Here is a 19,511-nt window from a genome sequence, read left to right on the forward strand (position 1 = left end):
AGTTCGATTAAGTTGTTTTATGTTTTTCTTTTCATGCAAGATCCTATATAATTTGATTTTATATATCACCCTCCAATTTAAAATATTTTTAAAAATTTTCTCATATTTCTTCTTTCTTCATATGTAGTTTATCTTATACATTATTTTTAAATTGCATAGGTTCATTTTGCGGATATTGTAGAAAACAGAACCAACAACGTCAATACATTCTTTTTACAATTCATTTTTGTTCATTTCACTTTTCGTGTATAGTTTGGGTTGGTATTTTTAGATATCGCTTTGCACATATGATGTTATGTTTCCTATTATATGACTTTATCCTTCTGTCTTAGTTCCAATTGCTTTATGGTTATATTTTGTATACCACGATTTTTTTGAGTCATTTCGTCTGCTTATTATGAATACAATTAATCTCATACATTTTTATTTAGTTTCATATTCACCTTTACTGTAATAGGCGATGCAATGCATTTTAGGCAATGGTCTTCTGCCGGATGCATCTTGATATCGTGGGACATTGATTTATTAATATCTCTTCACCCTTAACATATAGTGGTTCATAGTTTTTCTTTTTGATGTCGCTAATTATTTAGTTGCTCTTCTTCTATGCAAGTTGGGATGGTATTTTTAGATATGTACTTGCAATCACAATGTAATATTTTTCATTATGTGGTTTTATCATTATTTAAATTGGAAAATAGATTTGCTTTGTATACCTCGCTTGTTTGGAAATGTTTCTCCTGTTTTTGCTCTTTCATCTTGCTTTGATGAATATAATTATTTTCATGCATTCTTCATTGACTTTCGTGGGTACCTGTACCTTGATACTGTAAATAATGGAAATATATGTGGCCGGCATGCCAATCACACATTCCACATCTCGTTCCATGTTCATTAATAGAGCATATTCATTATAGTGCACGTGTGATGTGTATAATGAAGTCCATGAATACATGATCGGACTTAGTGAATTATGATGAGATCATAATACGGAGATCACTAATCTTTAAGCATGTGTTCTAAACATTCTTATTCAAAGGATATGCGAGAAGGACATCGAAGTATCCAGATAGAATAGCACTATCTAGCCTCACTCATATGATGAGTATGGCCGGTCCCGTAGCCATTAGTGTGGCGACACTAAGGATAGATAGTGAGTGCTCTTTAGTGGAAAGAGTTCACTGAATTGATCCGTACAAATCCCTGAGTGGTATTATACCGAACTGTTAATCAGGTTGATTCACGTCACGGTTGTGTAAGTGGTCCTTAGACCTGAGACACCAAAGACGTCTTGTGGATGGACAGTAGTACTTTGGCTATGGCCAACAGGTCTCTAATCATGGGATTCTAAACGGTCTTAGTTTGGGTGCATCAAGAAGTACACGAAGGCGATTGAGTGGTCAAGATGAGATCGTCCACCCCCAGTATAAGAGGTGACAGCTCAAGGAAGATGATGCCACGAAGTCCTTGGCCAAGGCAGTGAAATATCAAAGAAGAGTTCTCCGATGATTTCCGAATGCATTAGTACTAACTCAGATGATCGATTGGGGTTTGACACTTGACCATACCCTAAGTCGTCCAAGGACCGTCAAGTGGATGAGGGATTATGCATACACGGTAACCGATGATGAATAGGTTCCATGAGTGAGTCGATACACACTCCTTTGTATCTTCTAGGACATGAGGTGTAGCTTGGCACCCCACGTGTCAGAGTCTCGACCTATCGATTGGGTTAAATTGATCCGACGTTAATAAATCTATATGATGATATAGTTAATTAATTTGTAAGGCCAATAAAGGTTATTGGGCCGTTGGAGTCGTTAACTAGACTGATACATGGGCCTAGAGGGTCACACGCAAATGGTCTTTTGGACGTTGGAAGATATACTTAAGTTTCGAGGCTTTTTATGAAAAATACTCACTTAGTTTAAATAGGGGAAGGCGCTAAACGAAATTCACGGAGGCCAGAATTGTTCAGGGGCCTTTCCCCTTCATTTCGACTCTCCCTACACCCCCTCTCCATCCCTGATGTGATCGAGATGACGTAACGATGCCGATGGAGATAGAACGGGGCTCGTCTACGAGAAGGAGGAGATCCGACGTGCCGAGGACCGCGTGGATTGATAACACCCTAATTTATGTCTTTATTTCATGTTACTAGCAAGATTTTATGCATTTAAAGAGCTTAAAATGGGGATGTTATCATATATTTACATGAAAATAGTGTTTTCTAGTGATTTCTGATTTTTCCCTAATTTTCTGTTAATTCTATGAATTTTAAAGGATTTATTGAAGCTTGAAATAATTATTTTTGAATGAAAATGGTATATTTAATATTTTATTTCGACATTTATCAGCATGGGAATGAATCAGTGAATTTTCTAGAATTTTTTACGAATTTTTAGGAATTTTCTGAGATTTATTTGAAGAGGAAATGTATTTATTTCAAGGAAAAAAAGTATATTTATAAAAGAAAAAGAAGTATTTTTATTATTTTCAAACTTTCAAGGCCCTTTTTGCAAACTTTCGTTGCAAAAGACCCTGAAAACAGCTCTCGGTCGCCACTGCAGGCGTAAAGATCCAATTTAAAATTTTACAGGGTTTTATTACAATTTTTAATATATATTTTTAATATTTTTAGGAGAAATCGGAGGAGAAAGAGTACGCCAGGGGCATATACGCAGTTACTTTTGGGCGGCGTCCAAAAGTAATTCCAGGCTTTTTAAGGACTTTTATGCAAAAAGGAGGATTCAAAATGCGGCAGCCAATGAGAGAGCGACACGTCATTGCGTGTTTAAAAATGAAATTAATAAATAAATCAATTTTAAATCCAATGGATTAAATTGGTTTAAAATTGATTTATTAATAACTTTTGATCCTGAAGTCCGATTGAGATGATTTTTTATGGATTTGTTCGTCTTGATCCCCTCTTTCTATCTGTAAAGTTGGATTATTCAGATCCAGCCTATATTTATAGATAAACATTAAGTACTAAATGGGGGTAAAATGGTGATTTTTACCGTATAATCTAAGTATAAAAGCTGAATTTCGAGAAGGAGGGGGTCATTCTTGATGGTTCTCTATCACAGCTGCAAGACAGAGAGGAGTCCCACCCTGGATCAAGTTATCTGGTACTTTTTCCTTGATTGTATTTGGATTTGTGCATTTTGAATGAGATTAGTTCAATTTCTTGTTTCTTCTTCTTGGTTTTGATCTGAAATTCTAAATCGCTTGGCTTGAGCAGCATGTACAAGCCCTGATTAGGATTGAGAGGAGAATTTGAGGGATTCAACTGCATTCCAAAGAAAAACTCTAAAAAAATTTAGTTTTAATTCTGAGGAGATTAAATTACCTCCATTTCAGTTCGGAATTATCAAATTTGTAAAAAACAAACCAAACTCAAATTAAAAATTCCCATTTAACCTCTCTAATTGACCTCTTGGATCCTTTTATTAGGATCAAAGAAGCCAATTTAGAGCTCCATATTTCTTCTATTCATCTCAACTCTTCTACCCCCCTTTCAAAATTCTCGTCTAATTAGGGTGACTTAATCCTCATTGAGGATCAAATTCAGTTTAATCAAAGTGAAACGACCCATATAATCACCAAATCAAATTCCTTACTAGCTTCCCTTGGATGACACTCATACTTATCACTATACGTCTTAAGTGGAGTTCTTATAAATTTTATTGCATAAGCCAAAATCCACAACGACAAGGTCTAAAAATTGCATAGTTTTTACCCCTATTTTCGGCTTATCATGGATACATCTAGAGGCTGCACACTTGAGCAGCTCGACTCGTCCCGCTCCGGGATCGAAGAAATCACGAATGAGATTCGTGCAAAGGTACTTCGTTTCAATGTTTTTGTCGATGCCGTTTGATTCGCAAAAAGTCGTCCGCTGCGCATCGTTTTGATTTGTTCATCCAAGTCAAGGCCTATAGAACCCAACAGTAAATTGATGTACCATTAAGGACAAAACATGGGTTTCACACCAACAGTCTTCTGTTGGATACATTTTGACTTGTTTGGTGTAGATTTGTTCATCTATTTTCCCCTTTTTACATATAGTGCTTTTTTAATTTCCTTCCACTAATTATTTAGTGCTCTTTCTTCGGTGCAGATTGGGTGGGTATTTTTAGATCTCTTTGCACTTAAGATATTATATTTCTATTATGTGGTTTTATAATTTTATCCTTATTCCAACTTTATGATTTTTTTTTTGTTCTCCACTTTGGGTCTAGAAAATTTTATTTCGTTTAGTTGTTTCATCTTCTCATCATGAATATGTTTCATATGATACATTCTTTCTTTACTTTTATAGGTACCTTAACCATGATAGGACCAAGAAGGGTAATACAATGTGTTTCAAGGTCACTGTCTTATCCTGGATGCATCTTCATATATCGGATATGGATTTGATCATCTATCTTTCCACCTTGATATATAGTTCTTTATGCTTTTTCCTTGCTATGTCTAATTATTTTTTTGCTCTGTTTGTGTGCAGGCTAGGTTGGTATTTTTAGTTATGTCTCCGCGCTTACGATTTTATGTTTTTTCTTTTGTGGTTTTGTGTTTTTACCTTTTTTCCAATTGGTTGATAATTTTAATTTGTATACCATGCTTAGTTTAGAGTTTTTTCTCTTGTTTAGTTGTTTTATCTTCTTTTGAAGATAATAATTGATCTGATGCATTCTTTCTTTACTTTCAAAGGTACCTTTACCCTGATACTAAAAATAGAGGACCAAGAAGGGTAACATATGGTGTTTTATGGAAACTGTCTTCTGTTGGATGCACCGTGATATCCGTTGAGATAGATTTGTTCATCTCGCTTTCCCCCATGACATTTAGTGCTTTCTAATTTTTATTTATATTGCTACCTATTTTGTTGAATTTTTTTGTGTGGAGGTTGGGTAGGTATGTTTATTTGTTTAATTTGTTTCTCTAAATGTGATTTATCTTATACCTTTTTGTTTATTGGCATAGATATATTTAGCCCCATACGTTGAGACAGAGAACACAAAAGGCAAAGTCTGTATATATTACTTCGAGTTTCTATCTTTGTTTAAGATGCTCTTTAATTTATTTTTTATTAAAGAACTTTTTGTATTTATTGTTGGTGTATGCTCTTTATATGATCTAATTTATACAATACATCATTTATTTATTTTTGTAGGTTCACATATAGACACAAGAATAAAACAAAAGATCATCAAAATATGCTGGTATAGTTTGTTACTTTTTTATTATTATTTATTCATGGTGCTCTTTCTATGCTCCCTTTTGTTAGGCTTTTTTTTTCTGTTTCCTCTCTTGAGTGTAGAAAGTTGTATAAACATTATGATTGTTAGCAAGACGGAGTCTTGCATATGAACTTGAAATGTGATCTATGAGGTATGTCTTATCAAGTTGCTATCTTGTTGTAATCTTGTGTTTTGTTTTCTTCATATGCATAATTTGTTTTCCAAATTAACTTTTTTATACCACGTGTTGTATGTGGTTTCTGTGAAACTTATTTTATTCATTTTCTCATGTTTTTTATGGAGGTCGTATGTCAATAGGAGATAGAGTAAACTTTACCACACAGCTGTGTTCAGTTTCATGCATCTTTATATGGTTAGATATACATTTGTCTATATTGGTTCTAACCTTAGAGTTCTTGTGTGTATAATTTCCTCTTTGTTATTATTACTATTTTTTTTCCTTTTCCATGTGTCTCTAGTGTTAGTGTTTTTTGTATCTTCTAGCACTTGCGATATTTCTTTTTGATTATGTGCATTTATGTTTTTATCTTCGTGAAAGATGTTGTTTAATTTGATTTTATATGTGACCTTTTTTAATTCATCTATTATTTGAACCGTTGTATCTTATTTTCCCGATGCTGCTTTATCTCATACATTTTTTATTTTTTGGCATAGGTTTACATTTGAAGATAAGACTTAGACGAAGGACCAACCAGAGAGACATAGGTACTCTTTATATATGTAGGTATACCTTGTTAACATTATCTTACGATTTATGAATGGCGATGTTGTTCCTTTTCGCCTATTGAGCATAAGAAAGGTTTTTGGACATTGTGCTTACTAGCAAGACAGGGTCATATATATGAACTTGTGATGTAATTTACGAGGTGTGTTTTATCACGTTGGTATCTTGTCACTATCTCGTGTTTTGCTTCCGTCACATGCTAAAATTTTTCGTTTAAAGAAACTTCTTTATGCTAGGTGTTGCATATTGTTCTCAAGAATCTTGTTTTATTTATTTGGGCAGGTTCGTTTGTGGAGATAGTACTCTGATAAGAGGCTTGTCATCTGTTAGGCACACCTGCCTTGGGTGCACGCATTTTTGTATGGTTAGATAGATATTTGTCTATCTTCCTTCAATCCATAAATTATTGTGGATTTTATTTATTGTTTTTTATTAGTTACAAAGTTTTTCCTTTTTCAATATCTACTGAGTGTGGTTTCTTTTTGGTACCTTTCAGCATTTAGAATGTCATGTCTTTGATTATGTTCACTTAAAGTTTCTATCTTAGTGTAAGATGGTGTCTTATTTGAGATTATACCAGAGCTTGTTTTTTTAAATACTCTATAATTTTTTCTGCTGCATATATATTTTCCTGATGCTGGTTTATCTCATACGTTTTTGATTTATCAGCAGAGGTTAACATTTGAAGATAGGACTAACATGAATGTCCAAGAAGCGAGCTACTAGTTACATGCTTGATAACATGGGTTCCAAGATGCTTAGCCTCTCCCATAATAAGTGTGTGTGCACTGATCTCAGCCGTTGATTGATATCGTGGTCTCATCTGTTATAACAGATACATTTGATCTTTTGATGTTATAACGAATGTAAGTGCACTGATCTCAACCGTTGAATCGGTATGATGGACCTTCTATCAGCGATGTAACCTTAACCTTCTATATTTAATCCTATTCTATCTTTGAACTTACATTGAATCTTATTCCCGAAATCTCTATCGAGTATATAGTATTTAATTGATTTATTACTAACTAATCTTGGTTAAGTCCCTCGCGAGCTGGCCTCTGACTATGGCGAGTTGAACTCCTTAACAGAAACTCCCCTCCAATAGCCGAAGAGACATCGTTGAAGGGAAGAATACCGAGAAGAAAATGGATTATAATCCCAACGGAGAAAGAAATGAACCCGCTATTAATCTCTCTGCACGTATGTCATTGAAGCTATTTCTTTTCTGCATGCACGTTCAGTAAGTGAACCTGCACAAGACACGTGTAGGGTTTAGGAATGCTGAGCTAATAAATAATAATGAAAATCCAGCACTATTATATCAAATCCGCCTGGTGTCTCAGTTTATGTTGTTTTTGCAGGTTTTGGTAAAACATTATCCGAAAGCCGACATTCTATAATTTTACATCTACCCTAGTTTTAATAATTTTCTCACTAATTATCCGAAATATATGCTGATATAAAAGATGACTCTCGTAGATTCCGAGGTTTGTTACTCCATACTACTGTCCTTGAAACTGAGTTTTCCTACCAATTCCAGGCATCACTTCTAGAAGAACAAAACCCTCCCAGAACTCTCAAACTCTTCCACTTGCAGAGAAATTTCTCGTCCTTGGAGCAGCCCCTGTAGTCTAGAATGAAGCCTGCCTTGAAACGAAGCTTGTTCGATCTTCCGATGGATCCTTGTTTAAGGTCGCCGAAGATTGTTTATTCGTTTCATTGTCTTGTTTGTAATCCTAGTTTCTTCCTTACTTTCATAAGAGGATTTCACTTTCATAAAGCACAGGAAAAATCAGTTGTGGTTTTACTTTCATAATTGTTCATTCGTTCCACTCCTATTTAATCAGGTGTTGGACCCTCAGCGGTTCGACGATCAGATCAAATCGAATTCGCAGATTCGAGCGATCGAACGATCTAGATGGCGGTCAAATCAAATAGTTTGAGCAATCGCATTAGCCAGATCTTGCTCAGACTCCTGGGACGATTTGATCGGGGATAAAACTCGAAACTTACCAAAGTCACCAGCGGATTCCTAGAACTCGCGATTCTTGTTTTTGGCTCATGAATGTCGATTATTTTTGTTTCCGTTTTACTTTCTTTACTACTTTCTTAGACAACTGGGTCCCTCTTTTCACATCTGAAGGATGATTCTCTTCTACTTTTTAGTGACAACTTTGTATGGGCTGCTTACTTTTCGATCGGTGATTCTGTGCTGTGAAACTTCCTATTTACGTCTTGCAAGTATTGGAAACGACTGTTGAATTCATGATTTGTTATTTCTATCTACTCAGGCCACACGATTAAATGAACGGCTCTCTTTCAAAGGAGATTTTACCTATTGATCCCTATTAGATGATTTTCGATGACAAAAAACGTATCAAAGAATGCGAAAGTAAAGCTGAGGACCCATTTGTAAGACAGCACACCTGGAAATTCAAAGAAAGGAAACTGTTTTATGCCAAAGGTTGTTATGAATCGAAGAGTTTTGAAAAGTGCGCATCCTAATAGCTCTGTTTCCAGCGTGAGGAGATTGTTGTCGTCTGGTCTCATGGAAGGGCTGCCCATTGATAAGTTCTTTCCAAGAACTTATAAGAGGAGAAGGAGCAATCACTCTTGTCATGCCACGTCAGCCCAACTACATTAGGGGATAACCACCCTATAAATAAAGAAGGACGCCAGCATAAGGGGCATTGAGATTCTGGACGTGGGGCGAGAGCAGCCACTTTCTCTCTCTGCACTCTAATTCCTATCTATCTCTATCTCTCTAAGAACTAAGGTAGGAAAGAACACACAAATTTCGATTTCAACAAAGCCTGCCTTCACTTGGGCATGCTATCCCCTTATATAATGAGGATAGGTGCAAAGTGATGTCGTGTATAGGAAGAACCGTCACGAGACGTGGTTTGACCTCTATTCAACGGTTACAAGCAAAAGGAAAACATAACATGGACGAGGCCCAAAACACCGGCCCAGTCTGTAAGATCCGAGAACGAAAATTACAACAAAATAAAATACAAAAATAGAAGATGCATGATGAAAGTACTTAAACCCCTGATGGTGAGCATAAGCGCGAGCAGCCCGGTGTGGTTGGACTCGTCCCATCCCGGCGTCAGCTGGATGGTCCCCCATCAAAAATTGTCATCGATATCGCTCCACTTGCATTATCTCACCAATCAGTCTGGCCAACCATAATCCTTGACAAATTGCCATGCTCGCTGCTATGTATTCACCCTTGCATGATGAAAGTAGAACTATCTTCTGCTTTTGAGTAGACCAGCATATGATGTTGGATCCCAAGAAAAAAACCATCCCACTTGTGCTCTTCCTATCATCTAGATCTCTTGCATAGTCGCTCACTATAACCGATAAGTTTGATTCCTTGTGTTCATCCCTTGTAGACTAGACCAAGGTCCAATGTGCCCTTTACATATCTCAAAATTCTCTTGGCAGCGGCTATATGTTTAATAGTTGGATTATCCATATATCTGCTGAGAAAGCCGACTGCGAACATAAGATCTGGTCTAGTGAGAGTTAAGTACATCAAGCTCCCCATTAATCTCCGATAACTTGCAGGATTCACTGATGACCCTTTTCCCTTACCAAACTTGCATCGAACCTCTAGAGGCGTTTGTGTTGTATTGCACTCTGACATCCCATTTTATTCTAATATCTTCAATGCATAGTTCTTTTGACTCAACATGATTTGTTTGTGCTCTTGTACGACTTTGATTCCGAGGTATGAGGTGAGTAGACCAAGGTCACTCATCTCAAACGTGACTTTCATCTGGGTCTTGAACTCTTTGATAAGCGGATACTCTGACCCTATCATGATTAGGTCATCAACGTATATTCCAATTATCAAGTGTGAGGTACCTGATCCTTTAAATTAGAGTGCATGCTTTTGAGTACTTCTGCAAAAACTGAGAGATCTCAAATACTTGTTTATTGCATCTAGCTCCTCTTCCATCCTGCGAAAACTGAGAGGCCTATGGGCTTCCATCCAGGTGGAGGAGTTACCATTTCCCAAGTCCCATTCTTGTTTATTGCATCTAGCTCCTCTTCCATTGCATTTACCCAAAAAGGTTCCGTTGATGCCTCTCGATATGAAGTGTTTATTGCTAGACTTATTTCTTCTATCCCCTGGTAAACTTGATCAAGACTTAAAAATCTTCTAGGGGCTCTCTCTTCAGTAGTTGAATTATCTTCGTCCCCGCCTTCTGCTTCTTCCTCTCGAGCATCTCCATAATCTGAATGATCGTGAGGTAGAGGGACTTGATCTACTTGATTCCTATCATCACTTGTGAAGGTTAAGGAACTCGGAGAGTAAAATGTACCTTCATGTTGTGTATTTTGACTGCTTCAATTCCATCACCCATTTTATTCAAAGATCACATCTCGACTAACATGCACCCGACCTAACTGTGGGTCATAACTGATGCAGGACGGACATTGTCGACGTCGTGCGGCGGGAGCGTGCAGTCCGTTCGTCCCTCTCGGGGACGTTCATCTTGGGCGGCACGCCCGCCTTGTTGGTGGGTGTCCCTGAAAGATCTTGTCCTGGGGTCCTCAATTCGTTGGAGGGCCGAAGTAGACTCTATCTCCACGTGGTCTGCGCTCCACAGGTAGTCGTTAGGGCGTTGGTGGGCCCGACTACCGGTGGAAGGGGGGGTGTTCAGCCGGCCGGATGGTGAGGACGGCGGCGAACTAGCCGCTACATAAGACGGCCATAGGCGACGTCGTGTGGCGAGCGGCGATGGTCAGCAACAGTGGCGGCGGCAGCCGAAGATGGTGGCGGCGACCGCGGAGATGTCGATGACGAAGGTGGGCAGCGGCCAAGATGGCGGCGGCGGCAGCGGATGCGGCGGCGGCGGCGAGATTGCCGGGATATTGAGCCGCGGTAGTGGGCCTCGCCGGGTAACAGACCACCGAGATGGTGGCGGTCCATTAGGTTAGGCCGTAGCGGGCATAGAGCTGTCGTGGCATCCTCGAGATCGTGCATGGCGATTGGGCTTCCGAGAGTGGTTTGGCGCGAAGGCTGGCGGCTGGACTTCGCGGGGATTCGGAGGCGGCGGCAGCGCTTTGAGGCGCGAGATGCGGCCGCGAGAGCCGGTTCATCAAGTGGGCCTTGGACCGGAATAGAGGCACCGACCCATAATGCTCGGCCGAATGGGTGGAGTCGGCGCGGCGAGACTGACGGTGTGGGGCGCGGCGCGGCGCGGCCGTCGCGGCGCCTGCGACTCGGTGCAGCGGCAGCGTCGTGGTTCCGGCGGTTGCGGGTGTGGGCGGCGGCTGCGGCGCTGCGGCGCTGTGCTACGCGGCGATCCGGCGGCGGCGCGCGCTGGCGCGGCGCCGCGGCGCGCTGGCGGCTGCTGCGGCGCTCGGCGCTGCGGGCGCTCCAGCGGTGCGGCCTGCTGCGGCGCTCCGGCACGGCGGGCGCGGCGGCCTGCGGCCGACCTGGCGGCGGTTGCGGCGCCGCGGGCTGCTGCGGGCGCCGGCCGCTCGGCGGCTGCGGCGGCGGCGGCGGTGTCGGCGCCGCGGCTAAGCGCGGCGGCGGCCGCTGAGCGATGGCGGTCGCTGCGCGGCTGCGGCGCGTCGGCGGCTGCGGCGGCGGCTGCGGCGCGTCGGCGGCTGCGGCGCAAGGCGGCTGCGGCGCTGCGGCGCTGCGGCGCCTGTCAGCGGTGCGCTCGGTGGCTGCGGCGCTACCGCGCGGCTGCGGCTGGCGCTTCTGGCGGCTGCGGCGCTGCTGCGGCCGACCCGGCGGCTGCGGGCGATTGCGGCCGCCCGCGCTGCTGCGGCGGCGGCCGCGGCTGCGGCGTACTCGCATGGCGGCGGCGGTGTCGGCGGCTGCGGCCCTGAGCGGCGGCGCGGCGAAGCGGCGATGGCGGTCGCTGCGGCAGCTGCGGCGCTGCGGCGCTGCACGGCCGCGCTGTCAGCGGTAACGCTCGGTGGCTGCGGCTGCTACTGCGGCGGCTGCGGCGGCTGCGGCGGCTGCGGCAGCTGCGGGCTCTGCGGCCGCCAGCGGCCGGCGGTGCGGGCCGCGCTGCGAGCGCGGCGCTCGGCGGCGCGGCGGTACTCGCGGCGGCGGTGTCCGGCTGCGGCGGCGGCGGCGGCGGCTGGCGGCGGCGGCGCTGCGGCTGCGGCAGCTGCGCGGCGGCTGCGCGGCGGCTGCGGCCTGCGGCGCTGCGGCGCTGCGCGGCCGCGGCGCTGCGGCGCTTCTGGCGGCTGCGGCGGCTGCGGCGCTGCGCGGCGCTGCGGCGGCTGCGGCGCTGCGGCAGCTGCGGCGCTGCGGCAGCTGCGGCGCCGCGGCGGCAGCTGCGGCGGCTGCGCGCAGCCGCGGCTGCGGCGCTGCGGCTGCGGCAGCTGCGGCCGCTGCGCGCGCGGCGCGCGGCTGCGGCCGCTGCGGCCGCGTCGGCGGCGCGCCGGCGGCTGCGGCGTTGCGGCGGCTGCGATGCTGCGGCGGCGCTCGGCAGCTGCGGCCGCTACTCGCGGCGGCCCTACTCGGGCGGCGGCTCCGCGATCGGCGGCGCTCCACCGACCTGGGACCGGCGGCGCCGCCTGGGGTTCCGTCGGCCTGTCTGACAGGCGGGAGAGGCGGAGCGGGGCGGGTGGCCAAAGTCGGCCCGTCCGTCCGCCCTTCACTCTGTTACTCTCTTCTCTCAAAGCGAGGAGCAGGATCTTTCTTTCCAATAATTCAAAATTAGACTTGTTCTTACTCTTACCTTAGGGGTCCTATATATAGGCCCCTTGGGTTACAAAGGAAAAACCCTAAGCGAAAACAGGAAATTTTAACCTAGACTTAGAAAAACAAAAAAAAAAAAATAACTAGCTAACTTGAGGGCTACGCCATCAATAACACTTATAGCCCTTCGTGCCAACTTCATACCCAATAAACACCGTTGTCTTGCTTCTGTCTTGTAGCTTCTGTAATCTTCCCTCCAAGGCCTTCACGTGCACCAAAGATCCAAAGACTCTTAAGTGCTCCACATTCAGCTTTACTCCTGTGCATGCCTCATATGGTGTGGCTCCATCCAAGCTTCGAGTAGGAGCTCTGTTCAAATTATACACACTCGTACTAACAGCTTCTCCCCAAAGCTCCTGTGGAAGATTCTTATATTCTAACATACTCCTTACCATATACATGGTACTCCTATTCCTCCTCTCAACTACTCCATTTTGTTGAGCAGAGTAAGGTGCAGAGAACTGTCGCTTGATTCCATGCTCAGTACAGAATTTTGAAAACTCTGATGTCGTGAACTCTCCTCCTTGGTCAGTTCTCAAGCATCCTACTTTTACTCCCTTCTCTGTTTCAGCCAAATTCTTGAACTTGACAAAAGCCTGGAGGGCTTCACTCTTTTGTTTCAACATTGCCACCCACATGAGTCTAGAGAAATCGTCCACTAGTTGCAAGAAATACTTACTCTCTCTGAATTTGGCTGAGGAAATAGGTCCATATATGTCTCCATGGATCATCTCCAGAGTCCTACTTGCTCTATATGAGGCAACAGAGTGTAATGGACTTCTATGTTGCTTACTTGGAACAGAGTCCCGACAGAGTTCCTTAGGGTCCTCTATTTGAGGAAGTCCCTTTACCATTTGCTTCGAGGATAACATTTTTAAAGATTGAAAGTTTAAGTGTCCATACCTCCTGTGCCATCACCAACTTGAAACTGGAGTATCTTCTGCAGTGAGGCTATTCAACACTGGGTTCAACTTCAATAGATATAACCTGCTAGCACTTTGCTTCACCTTTACCAAGAGTTTCCCTTGTTTATCATATATGGTTAAGAACCCACCTTCCATCAGTATTTGACGCCCTTGCTCGTCGAATTGACCCAAACTCAGAATATTAGATTCTAACATGGGAACATAGAAGACGTTGTCTATTCTCAATAGGCCTCCATCTTGACAGCATAGTAGGATCCACCCTCGACCGCCACTCTTTGTAGTTGATCCATCCCCAAATCTTACGGTTCTGTGCGATATTTCATTCAGCCCTTTAAATAAATTTTGATCACCTGTCATATAATTGCTAGCACCATTATGTAGGTACCACATACCTTCATTTTGTCTTTTCTCAGTGACCCCTTGGAGTAGAAGCTCTCCGGGAACCTCCGTAGTCGCGATAAACAGGGTAGGTTGTTGCTTCTCCTCAACTTCTGCAACTTGGACATTCTCATCCTTCTTTCCTTTGTAGCACTCATAGGCAAAGTGTCCAAGTTTCCCACAATTATAACGTTTTACCTTCAGCTTGTCTCAAGGTTGTTCTTCAAAGGCATTTTCACTTGATCTTCCTCTTCCTCTTCTTCCTCTTCCTCCTCTTTCGCCACACTCATGACCTTGTCCATTGTATCCTTTGCCATCATTTTTCTTACTCTTCTCGAGAGATTTTGATGGCAGAAGTTGCTCCTCCTTTCGAGCTTGTCGATCACGAAATTTATCCTCATGGATCTTCAATGAGCCAACCATCTCTTCAAGTGTGATTGAGTCCATGTCTCTATATTGTTCAATGGCTGAAGTAATGGCATCAAACTTGGCAGGTGCTGAGCGAAGAAACTTGGCTACCAAATAACTCTCTTCAACAGTCTCCCCAAGACTTCTTAGTTGTGTAGTGACTTTTGAAAGATTTCTAGCAAAATCCACTACTAGCTCTTCTTCTCCCATGACCATGGTCTCAAACTCACGTCTAAGAGCTTGAACTCTTGCCTTGATCACGCGAGAGGCTCCCACATGCCTTTTCTTTAAGAACTCCCATGTTTGCTTGGCAGTCTTCAAAATATCCAGCTATGCCAGGATGTCTTCAGACAAAGCTCCAAAGATTATGGACAAGGCCTGACGATCCTTCTTCCTCGACACAGTATCTGACTCAATCGCCTCCCATAAACCATGCCCTTCAAGATGCACTTGCATCTCCATGGCCCATATCGGGAAGTTTGTTTTAGAGAATACCTAGAGAGGACTCGAAGTACCTAGATCACCCAGACCCTTTCTTGATCTGGAAATGGCAACAACAAACTCCCTATCACTCAAGGAAGCTCCACTAGCTTACGATGCCATCTCTCCCTTCTTTGGCATGGTAGCAACTCCCTTGGATCAGACTCGCTCTGATACAAAATGTACGCAATGGAGGCTTGGAACTTGTTGAAGAAGAGCTTTCACGGCGCAAAGTAAAATACAGAAGATGAAGTACAAAGCTGTTCACAACTCACTTGAGACCTTCACTCACTCCTTGCTCTTGCTCCTTATCGTGCACACACACTGGATTGTGCTTTCACTTCTCACAAATGAGGGGCTTCTATGGTGCTTATTGATGGGGGACCATCCGGACGTTGCCGGGAGGGGACGAGTCCAACCACACTGGGCTGCTCGCGTCGACGCTCGCCACTAGGGGTTCAAGTACTCCGCATAAGTACCATCTCATTTCACGCTTTATTTTGTTTGGGTGTATTTTCATTTATAGACATTATGGACTGGGCCGATGTTTGGGCCTTGTCCATGTTATTTTTTATTTCTTTTGTAACCATTGAATACAGGACAAATCACATCTCACGACGGTTCCTCCTCTAATGACGTCACTTGGCACCTATCCTCCCTATATAAGGGGATATCATGCCCAAAGTGAGATCGGCTTTTGATGTATTGAAATCTGTGTTTTCTTTCTACCTTAGTGTTAGAGAGATTTAGATAGAATTTAGAGAGAGTAGTGGGGAACGTGCTTGCTCCCTTTCTCATGTCGAGACCACTCCGTGGACCGCCGCCACACGATCTCGTCGAGATCACTCCGAGGCCATTTCTTAAAGATTCAAGCTTTGGAATTCTTGGGTGTTGTCGCCCCCCCCCTCGTCAAGATCACTCCGAGGACGCTTCTTGAAGATCCAAGATTTGCAGCTTTTGGGTGTTGTTGCTGACTATGCTTCCTCGTCGAGATAATTCTGGGAATGTGTCGTCGTCACATCCCGCCATCAATAACTCCACCATCAAGATTTCTTCGTTCTTGCAAACAAGAATATCTAAGGAGCAAGAATGCTCCACCACGTTATTTGAGTTCTTGCGCTAAAGATCAAGATGAAAACCGTGTGGCGCCCTCCGCGATGCGCACCCCTGTCACTTGCAGGCCCTCCGCCCCACCTCCACGACCGGCCCGCCATCTCGCGGTCGCCCTACGCCTGCCTCTCGGCCCTCCGCCACACGCCCCAGGCCACCATCTCGCAGCCGCACTCTGCCCTCGTGCCGGCCCTCCGCTGCACGCCCCACCCGCGCGCGTGCCCACATGCACCACCCTGCATTCCACGTCAGTGTGCCCCAGCACCGTGGCCGCGTGCCGCACACAGCACGCCCAAGCCCACGCATCTACACGCTGGCACCTGCGCACTCGCGGCCCTGCGCTCCTGTGCGCACCCTGTGCACCTACTCCTCCATACTCCCACGTGCCCCTGGCTACCGCCGCATTCGCGCCTGTCCGCCGCACATGCATCCAGCCCTCCGCTGCCCTAATGCCCCTAGTCATCCATCTCGCACTCCCGATCCTCTCCATTGGCGACTCGCCATCTTTGGTGCTTCATCGTCCTCCTCGATTTCACCATACGTGGATATTTCGCCGTGGACTTCACCAATCAGGTATCTTCTTGTCTTTCCCCCCATTATATTTCAGTATTATTACTTAGTGCAGTGCAGTCTTCTGCTATCGATTCCGCTACCTTGGCGAAGACGCCCATTGCTATAGGATAGTGATGCCGGACGTCGTCTCAACGGCGTCCGACCGTCACCGAGGGTAGGAACTCGGTGTCGTATCACTAACTAATCGGTTCACGTCCGTGACGTCAACCGATGGATATGCGGAGGACAGGAATGAATGTATGACGATAACGAGGATCATGGTCCTACTTTGGTACGTGCAATGCGCCAACAAGCTATGAGAGCCAACCCAGAGCGGGGACGGGGTCGCCAAGCTGGGTCGAACCAGCCCTCCAAGTCGTCCGAGGCGGGTCGAGGGCGCGCACGCCGTCGAATGGGATAACTCCCACTGGAATGCTCACATGCGTCGGGGCGTCCTGACTCGTACCGGACAGGTAAGATGCTTGTCTTTGTTTCATCGTTCTCTCAATCTGTCTCACTCACCTATCTACCCCGAGCGCGGTGGAGGCAATACGAAAGAGTACTGTAAGAAATAAGGACCGAAGAAGCGAGGATAGCAAAGTACCTACGTCGCGGGGCGACGGTTGACTCGAGTAGGAGCTTCCACGAGAAGAGCCACTGGTGAGGGAGTATGCCAATCAGGAGCACGTGACAAGGGGAGGCGACCGGGCGCAGCAGCAGCAGTGCAGCAGCAAGAGCGGGGGTGGCGCGCGCGGCGCAGCTCGGCGATGACGATCGATGCGGACTCACGGTGCAAGCTCACGGCGGACCCGGCAGTTGTGCTTGCGGCGCGCCGGTCGAGCAGGTCGCACTCACGGTCGGCTCGGCGCGGCAGTGTGGCAGCACGCACGGCGCTCGCGCGACAGCAGGAATGGCGGCAGCACACGCGGCGCGGCTCGGCGGCGGCGATCGGGCGGGCACACGGCGGCGGCACGACCAGGTCGCGCAGCTGGTGGCTCTGGTCTGGCAGCGCCAGCGTCGGCGCGATGCGGCGGAGGCGGCGCGGCTGATCGGCTGCGGCGCGGGCGCGACTGGCGGCTGCGCGGCACGGCGTCAGCGCAGCGGCCGAGCAGCGGCGGCGGCCTAGCGGCGCGGCGCCGAAGGCGGTTGCGCGGCGGCGGCGCTGCTCGAGCAGCGGGCGGTGCGGCAGCGGCCCTGGCGGCGCGGGCGCGAGGCGGCCGCGCGGACTCGACAGCAGGGCGGTCGGCGCGCGGCAGCGAACGCGCAGGCTCAAAGCGGCGCGGCTCGGTAGCGGCGCGACGCGGTGGGCGGCGCGCGAGCTTCGCGGCGTCGGGCAGAGGAGCGGCGCCGCGGTGGCCTTCTCGGCGCGGACGCGGGCGGCGGTCGCGCGGACTCGGCGGCGACGAGACTCGAGCGAGGGCGGTGCAGCGGTGGTCTCCTTCCCTTCCCCTTCTCTTCTCCTTCTCTTCTTCCTTCTTCTTCTTCTTCTTTCTTCTCTTCTTCTTCTTTCTTCTCTTCTTCTCCACGACCTGACCCTTCTTTCTCAAAGTGCAATTCTTCAAAATGAGGTCAAAGGTGAGGGAAGCGCCCACCTCTTCCCCTTATATATGGGTGAAGATGGGCCCTTCCTTAAGTCCAATAACACAAAAGAAAAGGAAGGAAAATAAGCAAGAAAAATAGGAAACGGGCTTGTCAGGCCCAACATAAAAAAAGGGGGGGAAAGGGTTCCTCATATGGGCCCTTCCCCCGCTACACGACAATACGAATAAAGGGAAAAAACTATAAGATAAAGTAACTGACTGTAACGGTGTGCTCCGGTGGTCGGCGTCCGCGTCATGCCGAGTAACGGAATGTGGGATCCCGTGTTGTTGCGGCGGCTCGTCGTGGTGGCTGGACTCGTCTCGGTGGCGAGCTGGGTAGTGCCGGCTCCTCGGGTGCTGAGTCGGGGACGTCCTGCTGCTCCTCTGCTGCTGGCTCGATGACGACCGGTGGTGACGCGCCATCAGATAGCCACTTGTCGAGAGTTAAAGTTTCATTGTGGTGGAAGGACTACTCGTTGATCTTTATACTTGAAACAACTCAGGGCCGTCAGACGCCCCTTACGCCGTAATCATCTAATTTGGTCTTAAGGGTCATTGGGAGTCTAACTTGATCAATATCTCTCTTAGTGAAATCCATCCACCGTTCACCCTAGCACGTAGATGTCTCTTATTGCTGATTGGGGTTTTCTTATCGACATTCATTTCATTTAACAAAATTATCGAAATCTATCCATTACTTTCTTTTTTTTACTATATTGTAATATGAATCGTCAATCCCGGTGGAATCGTATTACATCACTTATATTGGTACCAATGGATGTGGTGGAGATTGCACAACGAGCCAACCCACGTTTGTGGCCGTTGGAGTAGCAACCGCCGCCACCTTCTTTCCCCACCTTTCCCACCTTCTTCTTCCACTCCATGGATCTATAATATCCCAAAACTTCATTGTTTTCAGGGGCGATTTTAATTTGAAGAAAATATCTCTTTGATACATCTCGCCCATCGGTTTCTCCTCAAACACTGTCGTCGTCGCCGCCAGAAGGGCCGCCACCGCTGCCGCTGAGGGGAGGCTCTCCTGCTGCCGTCCCCATCGATCGTTCTCTCTATCGGACCGTTCTTTCTTTTTTCCATAGACCGCTCTCTCTCTTTTCCCGTTCTCTCTCTCAATCACTCTCTCTTTTCCCGTCTCTCTCTCTCAATCATCTCTTTTTCTGGTTATTTCCCAATCGCTCTCCCTTTCCCGATATCTCTCTCAGTCGCATCCCGTTCTAGATCCCGTCTTTCGCTGATTCTTGCGTGCGCCCTCTCTCTGTCATTAACTCGTTTATCTCTCTCACTCTCTCGCTACCCCTCTCTCCATCACATTCTGTTCGGCCTTCTCCC

The sequence above is a fragment of the Wolffia australiana genome, chromosome 17, assembly GCF_029677425.1.
Source record: "Wolffia australiana isolate 7733 chromosome 17, ASM2967742v1".
Taxonomy (NCBI): Eukaryota; Viridiplantae; Streptophyta; class Magnoliopsida; order Alismatales; family Araceae; genus Wolffia; species Wolffia australiana.